The sequence below is a fragment of the Pholcus phalangioides genome, unplaced genomic scaffold (assembly GCF_987345545.1).
Source record: "Pholcus phalangioides strain wild (caught in Gottingen) unplaced genomic scaffold, Ppha-v1.0 ptg000040l_1, whole genome shotgun sequence".
In the NCBI taxonomy this organism is placed as follows: Eukaryota; Metazoa; Arthropoda; class Arachnida; order Araneae; family Pholcidae; genus Pholcus; species Pholcus phalangioides.
In genome coordinates this window covers 1382959-1403748 of record NW_028301626.1, presented here as the reverse complement: position 1 = coordinate 1403748, position 20790 = coordinate 1382959, and the positions used below count along the sequence as shown (strand labels likewise).

Genomic DNA, 20790 nt, shown 5'->3' with positions numbered 1-20790 from the left:
CTTTCGTCAATAACCCAGCATCTTCCAGCACAGCATTCGCAATAATTGCAGCTGATCAATCAGACACACTAGTTCTATCACAAGCAAGAGCAACATTTGGTAATTTAGTTTTCATCTGTGAAGATGATGGTAAAACTTCAAAAAACAAATGAAATACTTGCTTCGGCACTGATTGATGGACCAGCTTCAAGTACTGGTAGATGGAAATGCTAACTTCAACGGCAAACTGTGTTTTGGCTAATGTAGATAATTTTCCTCAGAATCGTTGGATATAGATGAGTTTTCAGTGGTTGATTAACTAGTTTCCGCCGTTTCTTCTTGAGATGACTTCAAACAGGATACCATTTCCATTTTCCTGTGTTCATTGTTTTTCAGTTTCTTCGTTGTTAGGACATCTACTCGACCAACTGCCATCTTGCGTGTACTTCTTTGATCTTGCAAGAAATCTCTCTTTAAATTTGGGACCTTTCTCAACTTGTCACACTTAGTTTTCAAGATCACATTTGCATGCTGTAATGTCGAATAATTTCCGTGATTCCCACTGAAAGATTCCAAATTCAACTTGAAAGTTTGAGAATCTTTTCTTGCTTTCATATTTTTCTGAAGATTCTTGTATTTAAAGTAAAAGTCTTTGAAAAATTTGCGTATCCGTTGGTGAGAAACCGTAGGAATTGAAGCAGTTTTCCAAATATTTTCTATCTTTGGCATGATAATTTCTAGAATGTCTGTAATAGCTTAATCTTGATTGTTGCGCCTTCATATTGCATTGCGTCAGCAAATAACAAAGCATAGCGTCGCCATAGGTGGGTGAGACCAGAGAATCCAACTCTTTTAGGATTTCCTAAAATGCCACAACAATAATTCTCATCATTTGTATGTGTTTATTTCATACACCCTCTCAGTTAAGGGGTAAGATTGCAGATGAATACTGAAAACAAGGGAAAACATCGAGTTCACTGAATGAATCACATTTTCAGGGGAATAGGAAAGTCTTCTCCGCGGTTTCATGTTACAGAATTTCACACGTGCGTAAAACTTTAGGGGCGATGAGGAACCTCAAGAAGTTGGAATTTTGGGGGAAAAATTAGGAATGGTATTTCTTCACATAAAGGCATATTATAAATTCTATTACAATGACAATTTCGAAATTATTTTTTTTCGTTCCACCCTAGTGTATATGCTTTTACAATAGTTTGTCACTTCTTTAACGCTGATAGTATATTTATAATAGTTTATGCCTTTATAAGTTCAGGGAAGGCGAATTGAAATACCTGGGGGGGGGGGTCCTTAAAAAGGAAAAAGTACAGGGTGTTTCAAAAAGAATCTCCTGGAATGCGTATATTACAAAAAATATTGAACATAGACACTTTAGCCATGTAATATAAAATCAATCTTATCATAAAGTTTTTACAAACTAAATTAAAGGTGCTCAATATGTCCACCTTGGGATGCACGGCATATGTCTATACAGCAGTCATTTGTTCCAAACTTTTGTGACCATGTTCGCATCCACAGCTGCTGTTATGCGTATCTTCAGTTCAGCTGATGTAGTTGGAAGGGGAGGCACATAGTCTTTTATAAACCCCCACGAGAAGAAATCACACACTGTTGGGTCCAGCGATCTTGGAGGCCAATGATGTTTAACTTAATTGTCAGGTCCTGCTAGGCCGATCCATTGTTTAGGAATGCGATTGTTCAAAAATTTTTGAACGTCCAAGCTCTCCAGTGTGGTGGTGCCCAGTCCTGCTGAAAAGAAGTCATCTGAATCTGTTTCTAACTGTGGGAAAAACCAATCTTGACACACTAAAGTGTCAGCCGAAGGAAGAGTGTTGGCGCTACCTGTTGGCAACTGTGTGAATCTCAAGATTTCCTCTTTCTACCTATACATTATTCAATCAAAATGGATTAAAAGCTGAATAATTAGGATTATTTTTTTTTTTTAATTGGATGATTCTTTTTGAAACACCCTGTATTTTCCCCCTTTTTTTGAGGGGCGAATGAATGAATGCCAGGATCTCTACCACCGGACTTATCCTGTTGCCGAGATCTCTTCCAGCCCAGCTTCGTGGCAGTCTGGAACAAAGTGAGTGCACCTAACAGTCTGAGTGTGTATCTAGTGTTGTGTATGATATTTCAGTGCTGCCATCTATACTTCAAATTGTGAGTGAAGTGTAATGATTGAATATTTGTAACGTTGTAGGCCTGTTGCTCTCTGGGGCGAGACTTTTTAATGGGGAGATCAGCTCGCATTTGCGACTCGAAGTTGAGAACCACAGGAAACCAACTTCAGCCGACCACCACTGCGGTGGGGTTCGAACCCGGATCCTCGCGACGCGAGTCCGTCATTATGACCACTCAACCACCGCAGCGGCGGGCGCCTTTGACTGGCCAAGGGTGCTGGAAGTGTTCGGAACTTGTGGGTTCTTGATCTTCAAGTAGGAAATTTTGATTTCTGAATCATTTCTCTGTGGGTGCTCATACCATTCCATAAACTACAGAGGGCACCCACTGCAAATGTCAATCGATATTTGAATTTTTTTTCCAACTCTAAAGTAACAATTCTCAAGTAAAAAGTGTCGGACTTTTAATTAGCCCATTGTATGTAATTTCATGTACATGACTCTCACACGGCTCCAGTCAACGATTAGTAAAAAATTCTTACAACACAAGTGAATTAACATACAATATAGGATTATATTCAAGATGACAAGTTCAAGTGCGTAACCAAAATTGAGTAATTGGTGATCAAGAACATGAATTTTAGAAAGGAAGAAGGGTGGCAACTCAAATATAAATCCGCCTCTTGATTATAGCCTATGTTTGTGTGTAGCATTTCATTCTTTTTCTTTGTATCGCCACCGCTTACACAATTATTATCTATGTTATTTTTTCCAGCAAGATTTTAATCAACCAAGGGTAAAGAGTAACAGTTTCATCGGCAATGGCACGTGAACTTCGAATAATCTCATCCGAAGTATCGGCAATGTGTCTGAGTTTCACTTCATCAGGAGTAGAAGCCGGTTGCTGTTCGAGGAACGTCTTTATCAGGGACGAAATTATGACCACCTTCCTATCAAAACGAAGCAATAATTTTTCTCAAGCCTCTACGTATGTAGAGACTTTTTAACCAGGAGATCGGCTCGCATTCGCGCCTTGAAGTTGGGAACCATAGAAAACCAACTTCAGCCGACCACCACTGTAGGGTTCGAACCCAGATCCTCGCATCGCGAGTCCGTCACTATAACCACTCGACAACCACAGCGGCATTTTTTTGAGGGGCGCTATAGGTATCTTGATTTCCCCCCCTTGAACTTCAAGTTATCCATCTGCCTGTTTCTGCTTTAAAAAATGCTCAATTAAAGCTGTGGAATTTTTTCGATGTACTTTTTACGGGTCCATAATTAATTTTAAAACATCCTAAACTATATGAATTTATGCAATTGAAATCAATGTCTCCATATTGTTCTTATAAAAGAAAAAGTTGAATTATTAAATCTTCTCAATCATGAATATTAATGTTAATGCATGGATATTCAACTCAAAAGTAGGTCCGACTAATTACTTCATATTTAAATTTCTGGGCTTTATATCTCTAAGCAAACTCAATATTTCAAAAATCGAGAATTTAATACAATTTTTTAAATTATTGATGTGGCCGAAAACCTTATGAAATTTCTACAGTAAAATCAGCAATTTGAACACTGATTTCTATGGGAATATTCTGACATCTATTCAAAAAGTCTCATTACTGGAAGGAATGAAAATGTGACAGACATATATACAATATATGTAAAGACATGTACGTACACGTCTGAAACTCATTGCTAGGGAACTACAGCAATTAAAATAAACATTCTGAAAGTGATTGTTGAGGCCCAGAAACTATTGTTGCTCGACAGTTTTTTGCCTAGTTTGGGAATTTTCCCTCCTGTTTTGACGAACTTTTAAAGTAACTTATCATTCAAGTTAGATCCCATTTGGTATATATGTAAAATTTGGTGACAATCAATCTAAAATTATAGATATGTATAGAGAGAACATGCACACACATACAGAGAAAATTTTATGTACATATAGATTAATACTGTATAATGTTTCTTATTCTTGTTTTATCTTTTTCTTGATCAGGAGCTTTTGATGGACAATACAAGTAAACAACCATCCTTCACTTTGGTTTGCAGACTTATTCTATATATGTCTATAATAGTGTGGCGTGACCCTCAAAAAAACATCTCTCTCTGGGAACTGCTTTTTGGAACCCAACTGGTACTGTTTTGTGTCTGTTATCAAATTTACATTTTCCCGCCTGTGTTCTGAACATTGTGTGATTGCGTTATTTCTGTTATTACCACTGGATAAATTTGTGATCGAACAATGCAGTACCCTTCTTTTGGGTGTGTTTGTATTTTGTGATGTCATAAGCTATGTAAATACTTGTTTGTGATGTTTGTATATTTTTGTGATTTATATAGCATAAAATAGAATCCGACCAGCCGCCAAGACAATCGGAGGCATTGGTCGCTCTTTGTGTCTCGTGCTGTTTTGAGTTATAATTTACTGCTGATCTTTACCAAAACAGGATTTCAAGGTAAACAATACTATTACGCTAGGAAAAGGAAATAGGAGAAACTTATTGTTTTAATAAGTGGGGAGTTTAAGGACGTTCCCTTGGAGTGGCTGACTGTGGGCCCAAAATGAATATAATTTTTTACATTATACCTGCGTTGAACAATGAATGTCAACTGAAGGTTCCCTTCGTTTCTGATACATTGGAATCATGTTATCTGCGGTAGGAAAAGATTCACGTTAATGTGAAAATTCTGCACTGATTTTTTGTGTTGCACTGTGTGGTATTGTCATAATCATTAATTTTTATAACTTTTTTAGTGTGATAGTTTTATATTTTTGTGATATCTATATTTTTTAAGGGCAACTTTTTTTCGGCCGTCTACTTGAGCGTTTTGCTTGTTGTGGCCTTTGTGTTGGTATCCGTATTGGGGGCGCTATTGTGGATTTTTTTTTTTTGCATCAGTATTGCTCTTTATTGTAGATAGTTAATGTCTTGGTTCTCATGTAAATGCTTCTTGTATTGGGCGGTATTCCTCTTTATTACATATTTTAACTCTTATTCAGTTGGGGGGGGGGGTGTATATATCATGAATTTCTTCTTTTACATACATATTGTTCTTTTATTAAGTATAGTTATGCCTTGGTTCATTACGTATTGTAACTCTTGTTTCGGGTTTAACTCGTATTAGATGGTATTGTGGGACTTTTTGTGCATTGCGTAATGCGCTTTATTGCGTATTTTTAGATGCCTTGGTTCATTCTGTATTTGAACTCATGTTGCTGGTATATCTCATTAGAAGGTACTGTGGAATTTTTTCTGCATTGCGTATTGCGCTTTTTTATTTCGTATTGAGCGGTCCTCCGGGAAATTTTTGTGTATGTGCGCATTGCATTGTGGGGGGGTGTGTATATTGCTCTTTATTATGTATTGCATGTTGGGGCATATTGGCTGATAATGTGGAATTCTTGCGCATCGCATAATTGCGCGTTATTATGTAATAGAACTTGTATCGCATGTTATGGGGTGTATTATATTGGGGAGTTTTTTGTGCATCGCGTATTGCACTTTATTACATATTGTAACTCGTATTGGGCAGCATTGTGTATTGCTTATATTACGTATTATTACTTTTATCACGTGATGGGTGATATTGATTTTTTTTTTTTTGCATTGCGTAATTGTTCTTTATTATCATGTTGTGGTTGGTGTATGTGGTATTGTGGGACTTCTTATGCATTGCGAATTGCACTTTCATTTATGTATTGGGCGGTATTGTGGAATCATCATATATATTGCGCTTTATTACATATTTCAACTTGTGTTGCAGGTGTATCTCGTTAGACGGTATTCTGGAATTTTTTTTGCACTGTAAATATTTTGGGAGCATATTGTATCTGAACGGTATTGCGGAACCTTGGGCCGAGATACGATGGATGTGGGCCCCCCCCCCCCTCCAGCATCAAAGGTGGAGTCAACTGATCTGAATGTATACATGAATTGACATAGACTTGGAAGTCTGGAGGGAGACACTATCTCCGCCTATGTGCGGAACTCTGCGTATTTCACTCTATTATGTATTGTATCGAGTGTTGGGGGGTATATTGATGGGTGGTATTTTTGAATTTTTGTGCATTGCATATTGCGCTGTAATTGCGTGCTGTGGGTGGACTGTGGAATTTTTGCGCTTATCGTACTTTATGTATTACAACTCCTATCGCGTGTTGGGTGATATTGTGGATTTTTTGCATTGTATAAATTGCTCTTTATCATTAGAGGTCTCGGTGCATTATGTATTGTGGGTGTATCTCGTATTTGAAGGTATTGTGAAACTTTTTGTGCATTGCGTATTGCACTTTGATTGTAAATCGTATTGTGGAGTCGTTTTTGCATTGCGTATTGTAACTCTTATCGCGTGTTGGGTCAGCACCCCCCTATAGATAAGAGCGCCTTCACAATGGAGTCGTGATGTCACGGAGTGGAGACTGATCATCTTTCTTCATAATATCTTGCCTGTCAAGCCAACTGAATAATTTTCTTTATAGATTTCCGAAGTTCATGATATATAAACAAACTATGAAATCTGTTTGCACTGATTGTTTTTAAAATTAAAAAAAAGTATTTGCTCTTAATTTTTTCCACCTTATTACCTTAATCATGAAGAAAAAAAATTATATTGCTAAAGTTTCTTTTCCTTTCTCTTATTGTTTAGAAAAATATTCTAAAAATAAATACACAAAAAAATAATTATATTTGCAAAGCTAGACAAAAATGAATATAAATTGGCATAAAAAGAAATATAAACTCTAGTGCTTGGGTATAAAGACAATTGTTTAGTATAAGTTGACGAAAGTCAAAAATCAATACTGTGGCTACGTGACTTTTTCTTTCTCGCCAACTTACCCGAATTTTATGTACGATGTTCTTTAGAATCAAAGTAGTTTTGAAAAATTAGTTAAAATGATTCTCGGTATAACAATGTTTTTAGAAATGTTTGTACTCTATAGTGCTAAACTGATGCTTCTCGATAAAATGATAATCCCTCTACGAGATATGTACATTTTTTGGTTCAGATTATTGTTATATCAAGGTGTCTCCGTATTTTAAAACAATTATTCTATGCCACGTGAATGTACCTTTGTCCGGATAGATTTAGGCAAAATTTACACACAAATATACTGTATAGTCCTATTCCGCAAATTATATAAAAATCCCAAAATATTTCAACTATTCACAACATATAAATTTCGTTTTTTTTATTCATTATGACATTTACAATTTTCACTGGTGATGAAAATAAATCCAATAAAAATACTCTCAAACTTTCTGCACTGACATCCTTGGTTATAGAAGTAAGCCTTTGATGATCGATCTTATGATACATATCTCTGTGTGTACTTAGGCAGTGCCGTCTTAACGCATGGGCACCTCAAGAGACACACCCTTATCTACACCATAAGTACAATAATGTATTTTTTACTCCTTCAAAATGATGTTATTAAAACCTCTCATAATGACCGATTTTCATGACTTAAGTACTCATGCTCATCAAGAATGCTATCCATATCTACAGTGATTATGACAATATAGGCAATAAAAGAGAAATTTTGGTATTACAATCGACGCCCGATATAACGACCCCTTCGTCCCGTCGAGAATGGACGTTATAGTTGGAGCAAGGTCTTAGCGAGGGGGAGACTTGGAGGGTTTGGTCGGGCCTGATTGGGACGGTCGTTATATAAGTAAAACATTTGGGACTTACCCTATTAGTCTTTGTCGCTATAACGTGAAGTTGTCATAACGAGCGTCGACTGTATCTTCGAAAACAAGCATCGTTTCTCCTCTGAATATACAGATAGGGGATACATGCTCCTTCAGCATCGTATGACAGCATTTTTTTGTCGCGATAGCGTCGATTTAAAAAAAATAATTTTTGACTTGAAAATTTTTACGGTAACTTACGTAGTGTTTTTCCTTGAAAGAAAACTGCATTTTCACGCGACCTCTTACGATTAATTCAACTCAATTAGAAATTTACTTATTATTAAGCATAGTATGTATATTAATAGTATTACTCAATGATATAATTATATTATCAATCGTATAGCTCTCTCAAAGAATTTTTCGATTGTTTTCGATCAAAGAATACGTTTAACTAGCGTAATTTCATCTGAATTTTTTTCTTTCAATGTTTGAGCTGAAAATTGAAATTCGTTGCAATCTGACGAGATGTGTCCAAAAAACAAATTCAATGAGATTCATTAAATGTGAAAGAAAATAATAAATTAGTGATTTTTTGTCCTGTTGATGCTTGCTGGTTTTCGGTCAAGGAAGGAGTGGGAATCCTGCGTTTGCAATTGCAAACATTAACTGACTCGTATAAACACCGGCTTGATTTCTAGGAATCTTGATTTCTAAAGGAACTACATGTGAAAGAATACTAAAATAATCTGACGTTATATACGGGCCCTCTAAAATCTCGAAGAACCCTGGTTAGAGACCTCCTCTCTAAATAATCAATAAACAATTAATAGTCATAGCACATAATGTGAATACAGAGTTTGTGTGTTTCAGTGCATAATTTCGGGCAAATTTATTGAAAAGAGTGATTCCAGAAACAAAATTGCGAATTTTAACAATGGTCGAAATATTTCTAAAATTTTATTTCGATATGAAATTGTAAGAAAATATCGTGAAAATTACGCCATTAGAAAAATTTCTTCTAATTAAATGGAAACCTTCTCCGAAACAAGTTACTCAGTTGTTCTATCACATTATCAGTGAAAAAAGAAGAGGCAAGAAAGTAGGGCGGTAGTAAAAAAAGCGGGAAAAAAAACTGCGCAGTTATACCTGATGGCCCATAGGGTGTTAGAAATAATTTGTATATATATAGGCCTATATGTCATCATCCTACACCCTTTTTCGCCTGGTCTGAAATTCTGAAGGAAAAAAAAATGACCAATGGATGGCCACATTAAATGAGCTTGACATCTGTAGACGTATTACTTTTTGAAGATTGACGGTTCTACTTCACAAACATCTACTATACGTCGTATCATTAATATTTGTTCCTCTCTTTGTTGACAACTTATCCGGGGAGTTCGAGTGACCTCTTTCATAACTAAAGCACGGATTATGCGCATTTGCAAATTTCAACCTTTTTCGGTATGAATGCATACAAATGCATAAACATTGAAGAATTTCAGAATAAGTACATATTTTCTTCACATTTATCAACATTTTTAACCATAAGCAACGTCACTGAATCGAATCCATCACCTTAGACTGGAACTTTAGCAAAACATTTGCGGTAAAATTCAAATAATTTATTCACGATTTATCACATTTACCAATACGAGCAGGGAATTTCACATAATCACTGTTAAATGTGAAAAATACCATTTATTATACATACAAAAATGGTTAGTAACTATGCATAGTTACAATAGCCAGTGATTATGAGCCGCGGGTCGGCCACCCTTGAATTATAGTGTAAATGTATGCACGAAAAACCACTTTTAATGAGATTTTCTAATTACAGTTTTTGAATTCATCCATAAGATTAGAAAGTTAATTTTAGGAAAATACTTTGCGAAGGAGGCGTGTTAAGGGAATTGATACTATTTTAAAAAAAATTAGTTGTTGCTTGTACTGAAATTCTTCGGTTTACGAACCACCTCATGAACATGCCAGAATCAGTATGTAACAAAGGTGAAGTCAATGGGTGGGAAGAGAAGGGCATGATGGTGTCAATCAGTCGGCAGTGCCTTTGGGAAATATCTCTGGTTAAGGGCCGTTCAAGTATTACGTTAGCAAAGTTTTAGCCATTTTTTACCCCCCGTCAGCAAAAAACTCTGACCCCGCCCCCCCTCCTTCCCTGTCAGCAAAAAGTTTGCTTGCCCTCCCACAACCTAATTTTCTAAAAATAAACTAAGCGGTACATTTACAAATCTCATAAACGACCAGTGACACAATTCCAGAGCATTTAAGTGGCCTGTGGCACATTTTCAGTTCACTGAAGTAGGCCTCAAAAGATCACTTTCGCATTCAAAAATCTCTTAGTGACCCGCGACACAGTTGCATAACACTTAAATGATTCGTGGCACATTTAGAGATCCCTTGAGTGACATTTGGCACAGTTGTAGAGTACTAAAGCAGCCCCCAGTGCGGTTCTACATCATTCAAGTTACCCGCGGAACATTTCCAGATTACTTAAGGCATTTTATTTACCCAGTACTTATCCGAGGCACAATTACGGAGTGAGACGTGGCACAGTTCCAGAGCACTTAAGAGCGGCCCGGACCAAAACCTCCTAGAGATAGAAGGCCTCCGCAATTTGCTTGTGACGTCAGTAAGTAGTTCATTTTCCCTCAGAATATAGAGGAAAAAAATTCCCTGCTCTTGCCAGTATCATCGTTGTGAGGAAAAGAAATGATCGGGCTCAGAATTGGCGATTTCTATGCCCCACATCCAATTACTATGTGATATTTGTGAGCCAATCAGGAAGATTCTACGACAAAAAAAGAAGAAACGAAATAGGGTGCTGTGTTTCAAAATGTGGCAAACTTGCTAGGTAGTCAGCATGACGTTTATGGCAAACAGTGCAGAGGCCTTCTATCTCTATACTCCGTTTCAGGTTAACTTTGCAGTGAAGAGGAAGCTACGAGGGAGCCTCATCACTCGTTGCTATGGCAACAAAAGCCTCTTAACCAATGTATCGATGCGCGGCCTCGGTAAGGTATGGACGATTTCTAGGATATCGCGCCCAAATGTCGTGGTTGCTACAGATTTTTGGATAATGGTAACCAATACTTTTTTCTAATTTAAAAATTTCAAACGAAGAAACATCTGTTCAAAACGATATTTTTTCATTATTTTTTTTTAAATCATTAAAAAAAAATTGAAATATTCTGTATAAATGATCATCATAAAACTCCGAATTATGGGAACTTTATTTTTTGCGACGAAGGAGTGCACTCTCTACCTTTCTCTCCACTGCAAAGTTAACCTGAAACGGACTATAGAAGTATTTGCCCGGACACATTTCCAGAGCACTTGAAGGATCCGTGAAACATATAAAGATCACTAAAGTGGCTCTGTGTAGGGGACTTATCAAAAGGGAAATTATGAAACCTTACTTATCAGGTGCCGACAATAACTATCGAAAGGTTTTTTCCGTTTTTGGCGCACCGAATAAGATCATCACCTGATAAGATGTCATAGAGGGTGGCTGATGACGTAAGCATCATCCAAACCCCTTCCCTATCGATGATGACGTAAGACTTCAAAATGTTTAGAAATCACATTGAATGGTTTTGGTGACATTGTTGGAGTTTTCATGTATATACACATATCATTTTTTGTCTAAATAGAAATATATTGCGAAATATGCTGTAACTTATGTTGTAAGATATAAATGGATTTCAATAAAAAAAAAAAAATTACGCAAACTAAGACACCCAAGCCAAGAGAAATTTCGGGAAAAAAAATGTCCTATACTTTTCGATCCACCCTATTATATAGGCTACTGTTTTACAAAATAAGGGAGCTCAGTTTAATAATTCATTAATAATTACAAATACAGTGGTCGGCTGAAGTTGGTTTTCTGTGGTTCCCAACTTCAAGGCGCAAATGCGAGCCGATCTCCCCGTTAAAAAGTCTCACCACAGAGAGCAACAGTCCTACAACGATAAATCATTCAATCATAACACTTCACTCATAGTTAGAAAAACTGGTGGCAGATGGCAGCACTACACATAACAAGCATTACAGAGAAACAAAAAACTTCAAGTCAGGTTTCACTACACGTACATTCCCGCATGTACCGATTCGTTGGGGGGGGGGGGGTGTGGGCGGGGTGCATGTGTGGTGTAGCAGTAGTAGGTAGGGCCTCCAAAAAATGGCTCGGGGATCCATGATGTTCTTAAGTCAGCCACCTCGTTGGGCAATTTGCCTGTTGTGGCGTGGTATTTGTAAAACATTGGTAACTTTGCAATTTGTGGATTTTTGAAAGTAAGTGTAATCTGATGGGGTAGATGTTTTAACCCCTGAACACTGTTAACAGTATATTGTTGACTTAGTGTAGGTGATAGTGTATCCGATTATGAACCTGGAGACCGAGGTTCGAATTCAGATCGCGAAAGTTATCCATTTAGTCAGGGTCCCGGGTTCGAACCCAAGGGAGGATATAGATAAGATATTTTCCCTAACGAACTCGAGGCGACCACCGATAGACAGCGCCTTCACTTCCAACTCATCTCATTAATGGCAGTAAATTGCGATATGGCCAGAGTTAAGACGCCTTCATATATTAAGTAGTTCTAGCCAGAGTTGGTGTTTGGTTCTAGTAGTATATTGTTTTGTATTCGTGAGAATATTTTATAAATAAAGAGCTATATATAATTTACAAAAAAATGATCAATATCTCTACCTGAGTAGAGAAGCGAAGAAGACGAGAGCTCAGTTCTCGGTACTTCGCATCAACTAGCACCGGCATGACGCCTGGATAATTTAACATTGTAAGCATGAGAAATTACCATCAGCTGTTAGGTCTCAGAATGACATCACAATGGAGCGTTGCTTCCCCACGGATGACGCGAGATATAATTCATATGAATCATCCCTAATTATCATCATCGACCTGCTTTGTAGGTCAAGAAATGACCCTACTGATGATGGCAGCAAAGAAAAATTAAAATTATACATATCAGTATAGTTAAAAAATTTGTTAACGAGTAAAATTGCTTGTTTATTAGTAATTTTAAATTATTTTTTTTATAAATTTTGACAGTTTTTTATGAGTAGTTGTGAGAATATAAGTGAGCAGAAAATTTTTTTTTTATAGAAAAATAACTCACAATCAATCACATAAATCCCTAATTCTCGAATTCGTCTTTTTTAATCTCAATAGATGGCAGCACATTAAACTTGATTTTTCTGTTGTATGTATGTTTATATATTATCAACATACATACATTATACACTTACATTATATACTTACCAGCAACATACATTATTTTATTCATTAAATTAATCATGCAAATTTTCAATCATCCGTACAGGCATCACAGCCTCTGGATAAAAAATATGTTTTACATAACTAATGTTAAATCTCTGCATGTTGAAAATGAATAAATTTGATTTGATTTGAAATATTTATTTGGGGCAAAAGCTGTTTGAAAGCAAAGGGCTTGAAAACCTAAATCAATCCCTATAAGCACTATATGTGCATCCCCAGCTGTTTTACTTTATTTATAATAAGATGGGGGTGTCTTATCTAGAGGGTGTTGCTGAAGGTCTCTTCAAGTTTGTTAAGGGGTGTCAATACCCAATGCCGTCTTAACGCATGGGCCCACCCTGGCACGGCCCGGGGGCCTCAAGAGAAGAGGGGCCTCACAAATCGGTTGAGATCCGGTTGAAATTTTCTAGGACTTACCAAGTAGAGCCTCCGAAAAACCACTTGGCCCGGGGGCCCATGATACCCTTAAGACGGCCCTGACAGGACCCTTGAAGTCAATTTTCCAAAATGACTTCAAGGGTCGAAAATATTTCATTCAATTGCGATTAAAATACCAAAAATTTCCTGTTAATCTGTTAATTTTGTTCTTTCTGAATAAAAGGAAAACAAGTAATGAATTATTGTGTAAATGTGTAGAAGGAAAAAAAAACACTTAGAACGTGGTTTTCTTGGATTGCAGTTTTTAAGTTCATCCGTAAGATTGCAAAAAACTAAAGCGCCAAAAACGCTGCAATTTTGCAGAAATGTTTATTGGACACGATTTAGTAAAAGGGATCTAAAACTCTGACCATTCGTTACAATTTTATGAATTTTTAAATTTTGAAAATATATATGAATATCAAAAATCTGAATTTAACATATTTTAAAAATAGTTCCTATTATTAGTCATTTTCATCATCATAATATGATTGATAATTCATCATAGACATATATGATTGATAATTCATCATTTCTTTCTTCTGTCATGAAGGAACAAAAAAACCGATTGACATGAAATTTTTAGAATTTTATTTTCAATTGAATGAAACGTTTTTGGGAATCGTTTTTTTGAAAATTCGACTGCCAGGGTCATGACACCCCTTAAAATCGGACCTTGCCTTTACATCCTGCATTTGCCCCCGTCCCCAGGTGGAGATCTTCAGTGGATCCCCAGGCTAAAATATTCGTTCTATGTTAAATTCGTAAAAAAAAATCATGAGAATTGTCTCGGGGATCCTTTGCTAAAGCCCTATCAGCTCCAACCATGCGAGAGGCATGTTATTAGCACACAAATTATTTTCTTCTTATTTCTTTGGCCACTGACCTCACAGTCACATCCTCTTTCATTTCGCATATACAAGTATGCAAGTTTCGCATATGCAGTGCATCCCGCTTATAACACGTTTTCCAAAAAACCGTCATGCACAAAACTTGTAAGCGGGAAAACGCTTTATAATGAGATCCTTATATATGAAAATCCTTAATGAGAATTACTTAGAGTTGACACTACGAAAATAAGTCGTAATAAGCGGGAAGACGTTATAAACGGAGTCGACTGTACTTGTATATATAAAAATATATTTCGGCTGTTCCTATTATGGAGGGTTCTACTGTAATGATAATTTTTGACCACTCGGCCAGTTAAATCACTTCTGTTAATTGACAAATTTTATCGCCATCTAAACTGCTATTTATAGTTCAATTACAGTCGAACCCGCTTATAACGAACACGTATATTAAGATAATAACTATATCATAAGCTTCAATCGTCAGATATTGCTCTCTGTAATCTTATGTGTATAAACTTAACTTTCTGCACCTAATATAATTCCTTTCCCTGGAAAACATTCTACCAGGAGACTATTTGGGGTACTGTACAATCTTATTTTGCTTCACTTTTTTTCTCTAGTATATGTATAAATCCTACTTTTCTCTTGCCATAAACCTTATCAGGAAGAAAAGACTGAGGTTATATCCTTCAGAATCTGACCTCCAAAACAGCTTGAGTGCACATTCACTTAAACACACCATCCATTCTCTTGCTAGATTCGAGCATCGGTTGTGGTCAGGACCTGACTTAAGTAGGTGCGAAGGGTGCCGCCGCACCGGGCCGCTAAATTATTGGGGCCGCAGAAGGGGATAAAAATGCTTTGATTTCATTTCGACTTCAACTTCTTAACAAACCAATAGCTTAAAATTCAGTCCAAGGTAAAAAATCTCTGAGATTGAGGGGCGGGAAAGATACAGTCGGTCCCACTTACAACGTTTCCTGCTTAGTAGGACTTATTTTCTTGGTCCTAACTCTAACAAATTCTCATTAAGATTTCCCGTTTAAAGCGTTTTCCTGACGATTTTTTGAAAAACGTTGTAAGCGGGATCCACTGTAATCGGTTTTCTAGCACTGAGAGCCCTAAACCTTCAAATTTAGTGCACTCACGATTTTTCACTGGGAAGCGGACACTTTTGTCCGTATTTATTGCCAAATGACATTTTTCTACGACCACGAAGTAATTTTTCAGTCGTTCTCGGACACCAGTGGGCACCAGAGTATCCATGGACACCCTGGGGTGCTAGAAAACCTGTTCAGAGAGACCGAAATTTTTTTTTTTTTTTTTGCACTGGACCGCAAAATACTTAAGCCCGTCCCTGGTTGTGGGGTTTCATCGTGTGCAAATTAAATTTACAAAACCTCTAGGTACAAAACGCTATTCATTGCTTCAAGTTGTAGCCATACTGTTTGTTGAAAACTTAGGAATCCAAAACATTCGGATGATGCGTATTGTGCATGAAAGATGTTTTATTATGCTTAAACGCATCATTTTTGCAAGCCGGTACGGATGTAACGAAGTTCGCGCGTAACGAATAGTTTCGCTGTTTTTTTCCTACTTCGTTATAAACGGGTTATATTCTGATAACGACACACTTTTGAGGAAAATCTCGTAGAACAATCTCGGCTATTGATATCATTTCCTTTTCTTCAAGTGGCCCCATTGCCAAGGTCATGTCTTGAAAATTTATGATTCCAAAACGGAGGGAAATTTCGATGCGCATTTTACCTCAGAAAGGCATATTAGGAGGCACAATGCCTCCTAATGCCGCAAGACATTTCCCGAACGAGGCTGGAACTTCCATCTGGTCGTATATGAAGATGGTATCACGGCTTTATTTCATATATTCTCCTCGTATAATATAGCAGTGGGCAATTATTAGTAGGTCAGTTGGAATTACTTGTTTTCGGTGTGATATGGGTATTAATAAAGTTCCGATAATATTCCTTTACGAGTAAAAGTGACAAAAATATCTGTATTCAATTCTCCGAGTCAGAAATAGAGTTAAAAAATTTATAGTGGGGGCCCTCAATGCTGAGGGAGGCCCCACATCCCCCCTATGACGATAGACCGGGGTTGCGTATTATGGTTAAAGTAAATTAGGCTTTTCCCGAATCTTATACAGTATAAGTATTTAGATGCAATAATGTTATGTGATTACCAAGTTCTGGGCATTAATGTAGATGCGAGAATTGCTAAAATTCAATTCCATCCATCAATTTTAATCCAAAAATCGGGATTTCCCAAAACGTTTTACTTTCGCGAAGCCAATGGATAGAGAAAGGCCGTCTCAGCGCATGAGCCCACCCGGCCCGATGCCAGTGCTCGTTTCTCGCATGAGCAAATGGAGCACATGGCCAGGGCCCACAAATTTACGGGAAGGCTCTAAAACTTTTATTTTATTTTATTTTATATTTTAATTCTTAACTGAAGTATTAACAAGTACAGTATTTTAATTTTTGATTGCCTTGAGAGCATGGGCCCTTCTTGTCCACTCGCCCTGCTTACACCTTTTCCTCAAATAACGCTGTATGTAGGGGGGCTCCAAGAAAAGTCATGTTTGCCCAAAGTCCGAACTGATGTGGAACACGCCCCGCTGGACCCCCGGGATAATGCGATTTGGTACAGTGGTTTTTTTTCGGTACTGGGGCTGTTCAAATCACAGTTCTCACACGTGTAAGATACTTTTTTAGCACCCATCTGGTACACCAGTGAAATGACCCAGAAAACTCGCAGATTTGCATACGCCATATGCATCGAAAATTCCAGTCTTCTCCAGAATTTTTTCCACGTACATTCATTGTTGGAATTTTACAAACAAAGCATTTTTTTCCAAATATTCCTCTGCAAATTTTTTTTTCCTAACACCTGATTTAGCAAAGCCCCAGAGTTGCCCCTGGGAGGGTAATGTAAGAATGTAAGGGGGTAATGTTTCGAGCACTGTAAGGAGGCCTCCCCAGAACATCGCCCTGGTCTTCAGTGCTGTTAAGGTGGCCCTGGATATGGGCCCACTCACATGGGAGGGAGAGTCTGATAAGTCTTCAGTCTGGGGCGAGAGGGGCTGATATGACTTTTAAATTTTCTAGATGTATTTTTTGAGTTTTTGACTTGCGAATTTGTTTTTTGACTGTAAATTCACAAGACAGGAAAAAGGTCTTGGCGTGTTGTATCGCCAAAGATCGCATTCCTTGTGGTCTGAAATCAGAATATTATAACACAGCTCGTGGCACCCCTGACCAATTCCAACCAAAAGTTTCACAAAAAAAAAAATAATGTTTTAACTATAACTAACTTTTACATACTACACTGCTGGCCACCGTAAATGCAACACCCTGAAGGAAGCATGCAAATAATTAGAAATTTACAACATGCATTAGCGGAGGTGAGATATGCAAATGATTAGAATTTCAGCGCAGACACACATCACGCGCGCCTGTGGCGCCACTTCAAAGCGCTATTTAAGGCTTGGAGATTTCGACGATTTGAAGTACGGCAATTGTGTTTTTCTTGTGGTTTTTTCAAAAAAACGATCATCTTTTGATCAAGTATCCGAGTTCGACAGAGGAAGGATAGTGGCCTACCGAGATTGTGGATTATCTTTCAGGGAAATCGGTAGTCGTGTTGGACGAAACCAAACAACTGTAATGCGGATATGTGATCGTTGGATGCAGGAGGGTACGACGTGTTCGATCGCATCCACCTCAGTGCACCACTTCACGTGATGACAGGCGTATGGCAGTGACGGATCGCTCAGCCACATCACGAACCATAGCACAGCACATTCAGTCTGTACCGCATCATCCAGTGTCTGCGCGTACCATTCGACGCCGTTTACAGCAGAGTGGTCTGTCCGTAAGACGTCCATTGCTTCGTCTACCCTTGACGCAGAACCACAGACGTCTCCGCCGCCAATGGTGCGATGAAAGAAGGATGTGGACGGCACAATGGAATGAAATTGTCTTTACTGACGAGTCACGCTTGTGTCTGCAACACCACGATGGTCGGATTCGAGTCTGGAGACACCGTGGAGAGAGGATGCTGAACAGCTGCGTTATGTACCGCCACACTGGTCTTGCACCTGGTATTATGGTATGGGGCGGTATTGGATATCACTCTCGCACTCCTCTAGTACGCATTGCCGGTACTTTAAAAAGCCAGCGCTACATCTCCGAGGTGTTGGAGCCAGTTGTCCTTCCTTACCTTCAGGGCTTGCCCACAGCCATATTTCAACAGGATCATGCGCGACCACACGCGGCACGCATTGTCCAAAGGTTCTTCGTCAATCGCCAGATTGAATTGCTTCCCTGTCCAGCTCGCTCTCCGGATCTTTCGCCGATAGAAAACACGTGGTCCGTGGTTGCTCAACGATTGACCCAGATTACATCCCCAGCTGCCACACCAGATCAACTTTGGCAACGCGTGGAAGCTGCTTGGTCTGCTGTATCCCAAGAACACACCCAAAGTCTCTTTGAATCAATGCCGAGGCGTGTGGCAGCGGTGATCTCCAACGGCGGCTACATGGCGGCTACTCTGGCTACTGATTTTGGCAGGAACCACACTTCACAGAAGTCTATAAATTCAATCATTTGATGCTTGGTCAACATGTTATCTATAAAATAAATATTGTTGCGATATCTCTTGTCTTTCTTGGTGTTGCAATTTGGGTGGCCAGCAGTGTATTTTAATCAATTTCTGCGATTTTAAATGCTTTTTAAGTGTTCGAAAAATCAAAATTTTACTTGAAAAAATTTCTTGTGCCCCACCAAAAGTCGATTCTGCCTCGTACACTTCTGGGAAAGTCAATAAAGGAGAAACTGACGATATAGGTGAACAGCAAAAACCCCACGAATTCCCACCACCAGGCACATGGCCTCCAGAATGATGAGACTGGCAGGGCTCCAGTCCTGCGGCCCGGGACAGTTACCATCGTTTTCTGTTGGGGTTTTTTTTTTCCCCCGTGCTATAAATTAACTATGGAAGGGCCCACCAAAGATCCCAGCCTAGGGGGCCTGCTCCAAGATGTAGGGCCCATGAACAGGAATTTTTAACCTGTTACTTGCAAGCACCAAGAGTGCTCATAAACTCATGTCTGATTTCGTGCTCCCCAGCACTTGATTCAACTAATCCCAATTAAACAATCCGCTGCACAAATTGCATTCAAGGATTACACTTTTCCTGCTTTTCAAGCATACGTTTGTCAAGCTTGCCGAAAAGAGTGCTTTCCTCTTTTAATGATGAGCATAGGCAGTGCTCCCACGACTCGAGAAATGGTTGAAAAAGAACCCCCCCCCCCTGCTATATAAGCGCCTCTCATTTAGCTCTTACATTAGATAAATTGCCAAGAATGTATTTCAACACATTGCGATTATCAATTGCACGATAAATCCCCCTGCAACGATATTTTTCCACGTCTTGTTTGGAAAAGTCTATACTCTGCTGCCTTTCCATGTAACAGTAATCCCTCTGTCACGACCCCCCACATCCTACAGCCGGGGGCTTCCCTAGTCTGAAAGTTTTGAAGTGCCCCTCTATAATGAATTTATTATTTAAAAAAAAAAACCCGGAAAGAATCGTCCCGGGGCCCCCAGGACTAGACCCCATGCCCTTGTGGGGAGGGGGGGGGCATGATCCCTGTACAACGATATTTTTTCTCGATCCGCGGACTATCGTGAAATCATGGTTATACTGTATAAAAAAACTGACCACTAAACACAGCAGCGCTTCTCAACCATTTACGACTAGCGGATCCCTTTCCAGTAAACAATTCTATGGCGGAGCCCCGTAGGCCCATTTCTTAACATTATTCATCAAAGTTACCGATTTATATTATTACTATTTAAAAATATTTATAATTATTATTTTTTTAATTTTACTGGTTTTTTTTTTTTTTTTTTCATTTCCCTTGAGCAGCCGCGGAGCCCCGGGAGAGACCACAAGGAGCACCTGTTGAGAACCGCTGAACCACAGCAGCACGGAAACTGCGAAAATTAATGAAAAAAAAGCGAATGGCAGCGGTGGGATTCGAACCCACGCCTCCGAAGAGACTGGTGCCTTAAACCAGCGCCTTAGACCGCTCGGCCACGCTACCACGTTCCGATACCGTTCAAGATAAGAACACAAATCGTAACCAATGCAAAGAACAATATAACCTCGCTTGGATAAGTTTCTTATCGGGTAAAAAGAAAATGATAAGAGCTCCAAAACGGATATCTAATAGCGAATAAAAAAACCATGTTCCTTCGCTTCCCTTTCACTTCATGGGAGAGAAGAAAAGGAAAAGCACAATCATTTTTCATGTCAGCTCTAATTCGAATCTCATTAACCTAATATGTTAACCCTTTTCTTTGTCTAAGAACGAAACTAAGTTAATGTTATCTCAGTGTGTGAATCTGTTTCCT

At 38.4% G+C, this 20790-nt stretch overlaps 1 long non-coding RNA gene and 1 other non-coding gene across 2 annotated transcripts in view; one reads left to right on the top strand and one right to left on the bottom strand.

Annotated features, from left to right (window-relative positions):
- The window catches only part of LOC149065259 (uncharacterized), a 41811-nt gene extending 37191 nt beyond the window's left edge, over nucleotides 1-4620 (top strand). The window contains exon 5 of the long non-coding RNA XR_016195644.1: nucleotides 4129-4620. This is a non-coding gene — a long non-coding RNA (uncharacterized LOC149065259). The remainder of the gene's footprint in view (nucleotides 1-4128) is intronic.
- Nucleotides 4621-20398: 15778 nt separating this feature from the next.
- Nucleotides 20399-20480, bottom strand: TRNAL-AAG (transfer RNA leucine (anticodon AAG)). Its single transcript has one exon. It is a non-coding gene; the product is annotated as a tRNA-Leu (tRNA).
- Between the last annotated feature and the right edge of the window lie 310 nt (nucleotides 20481-20790).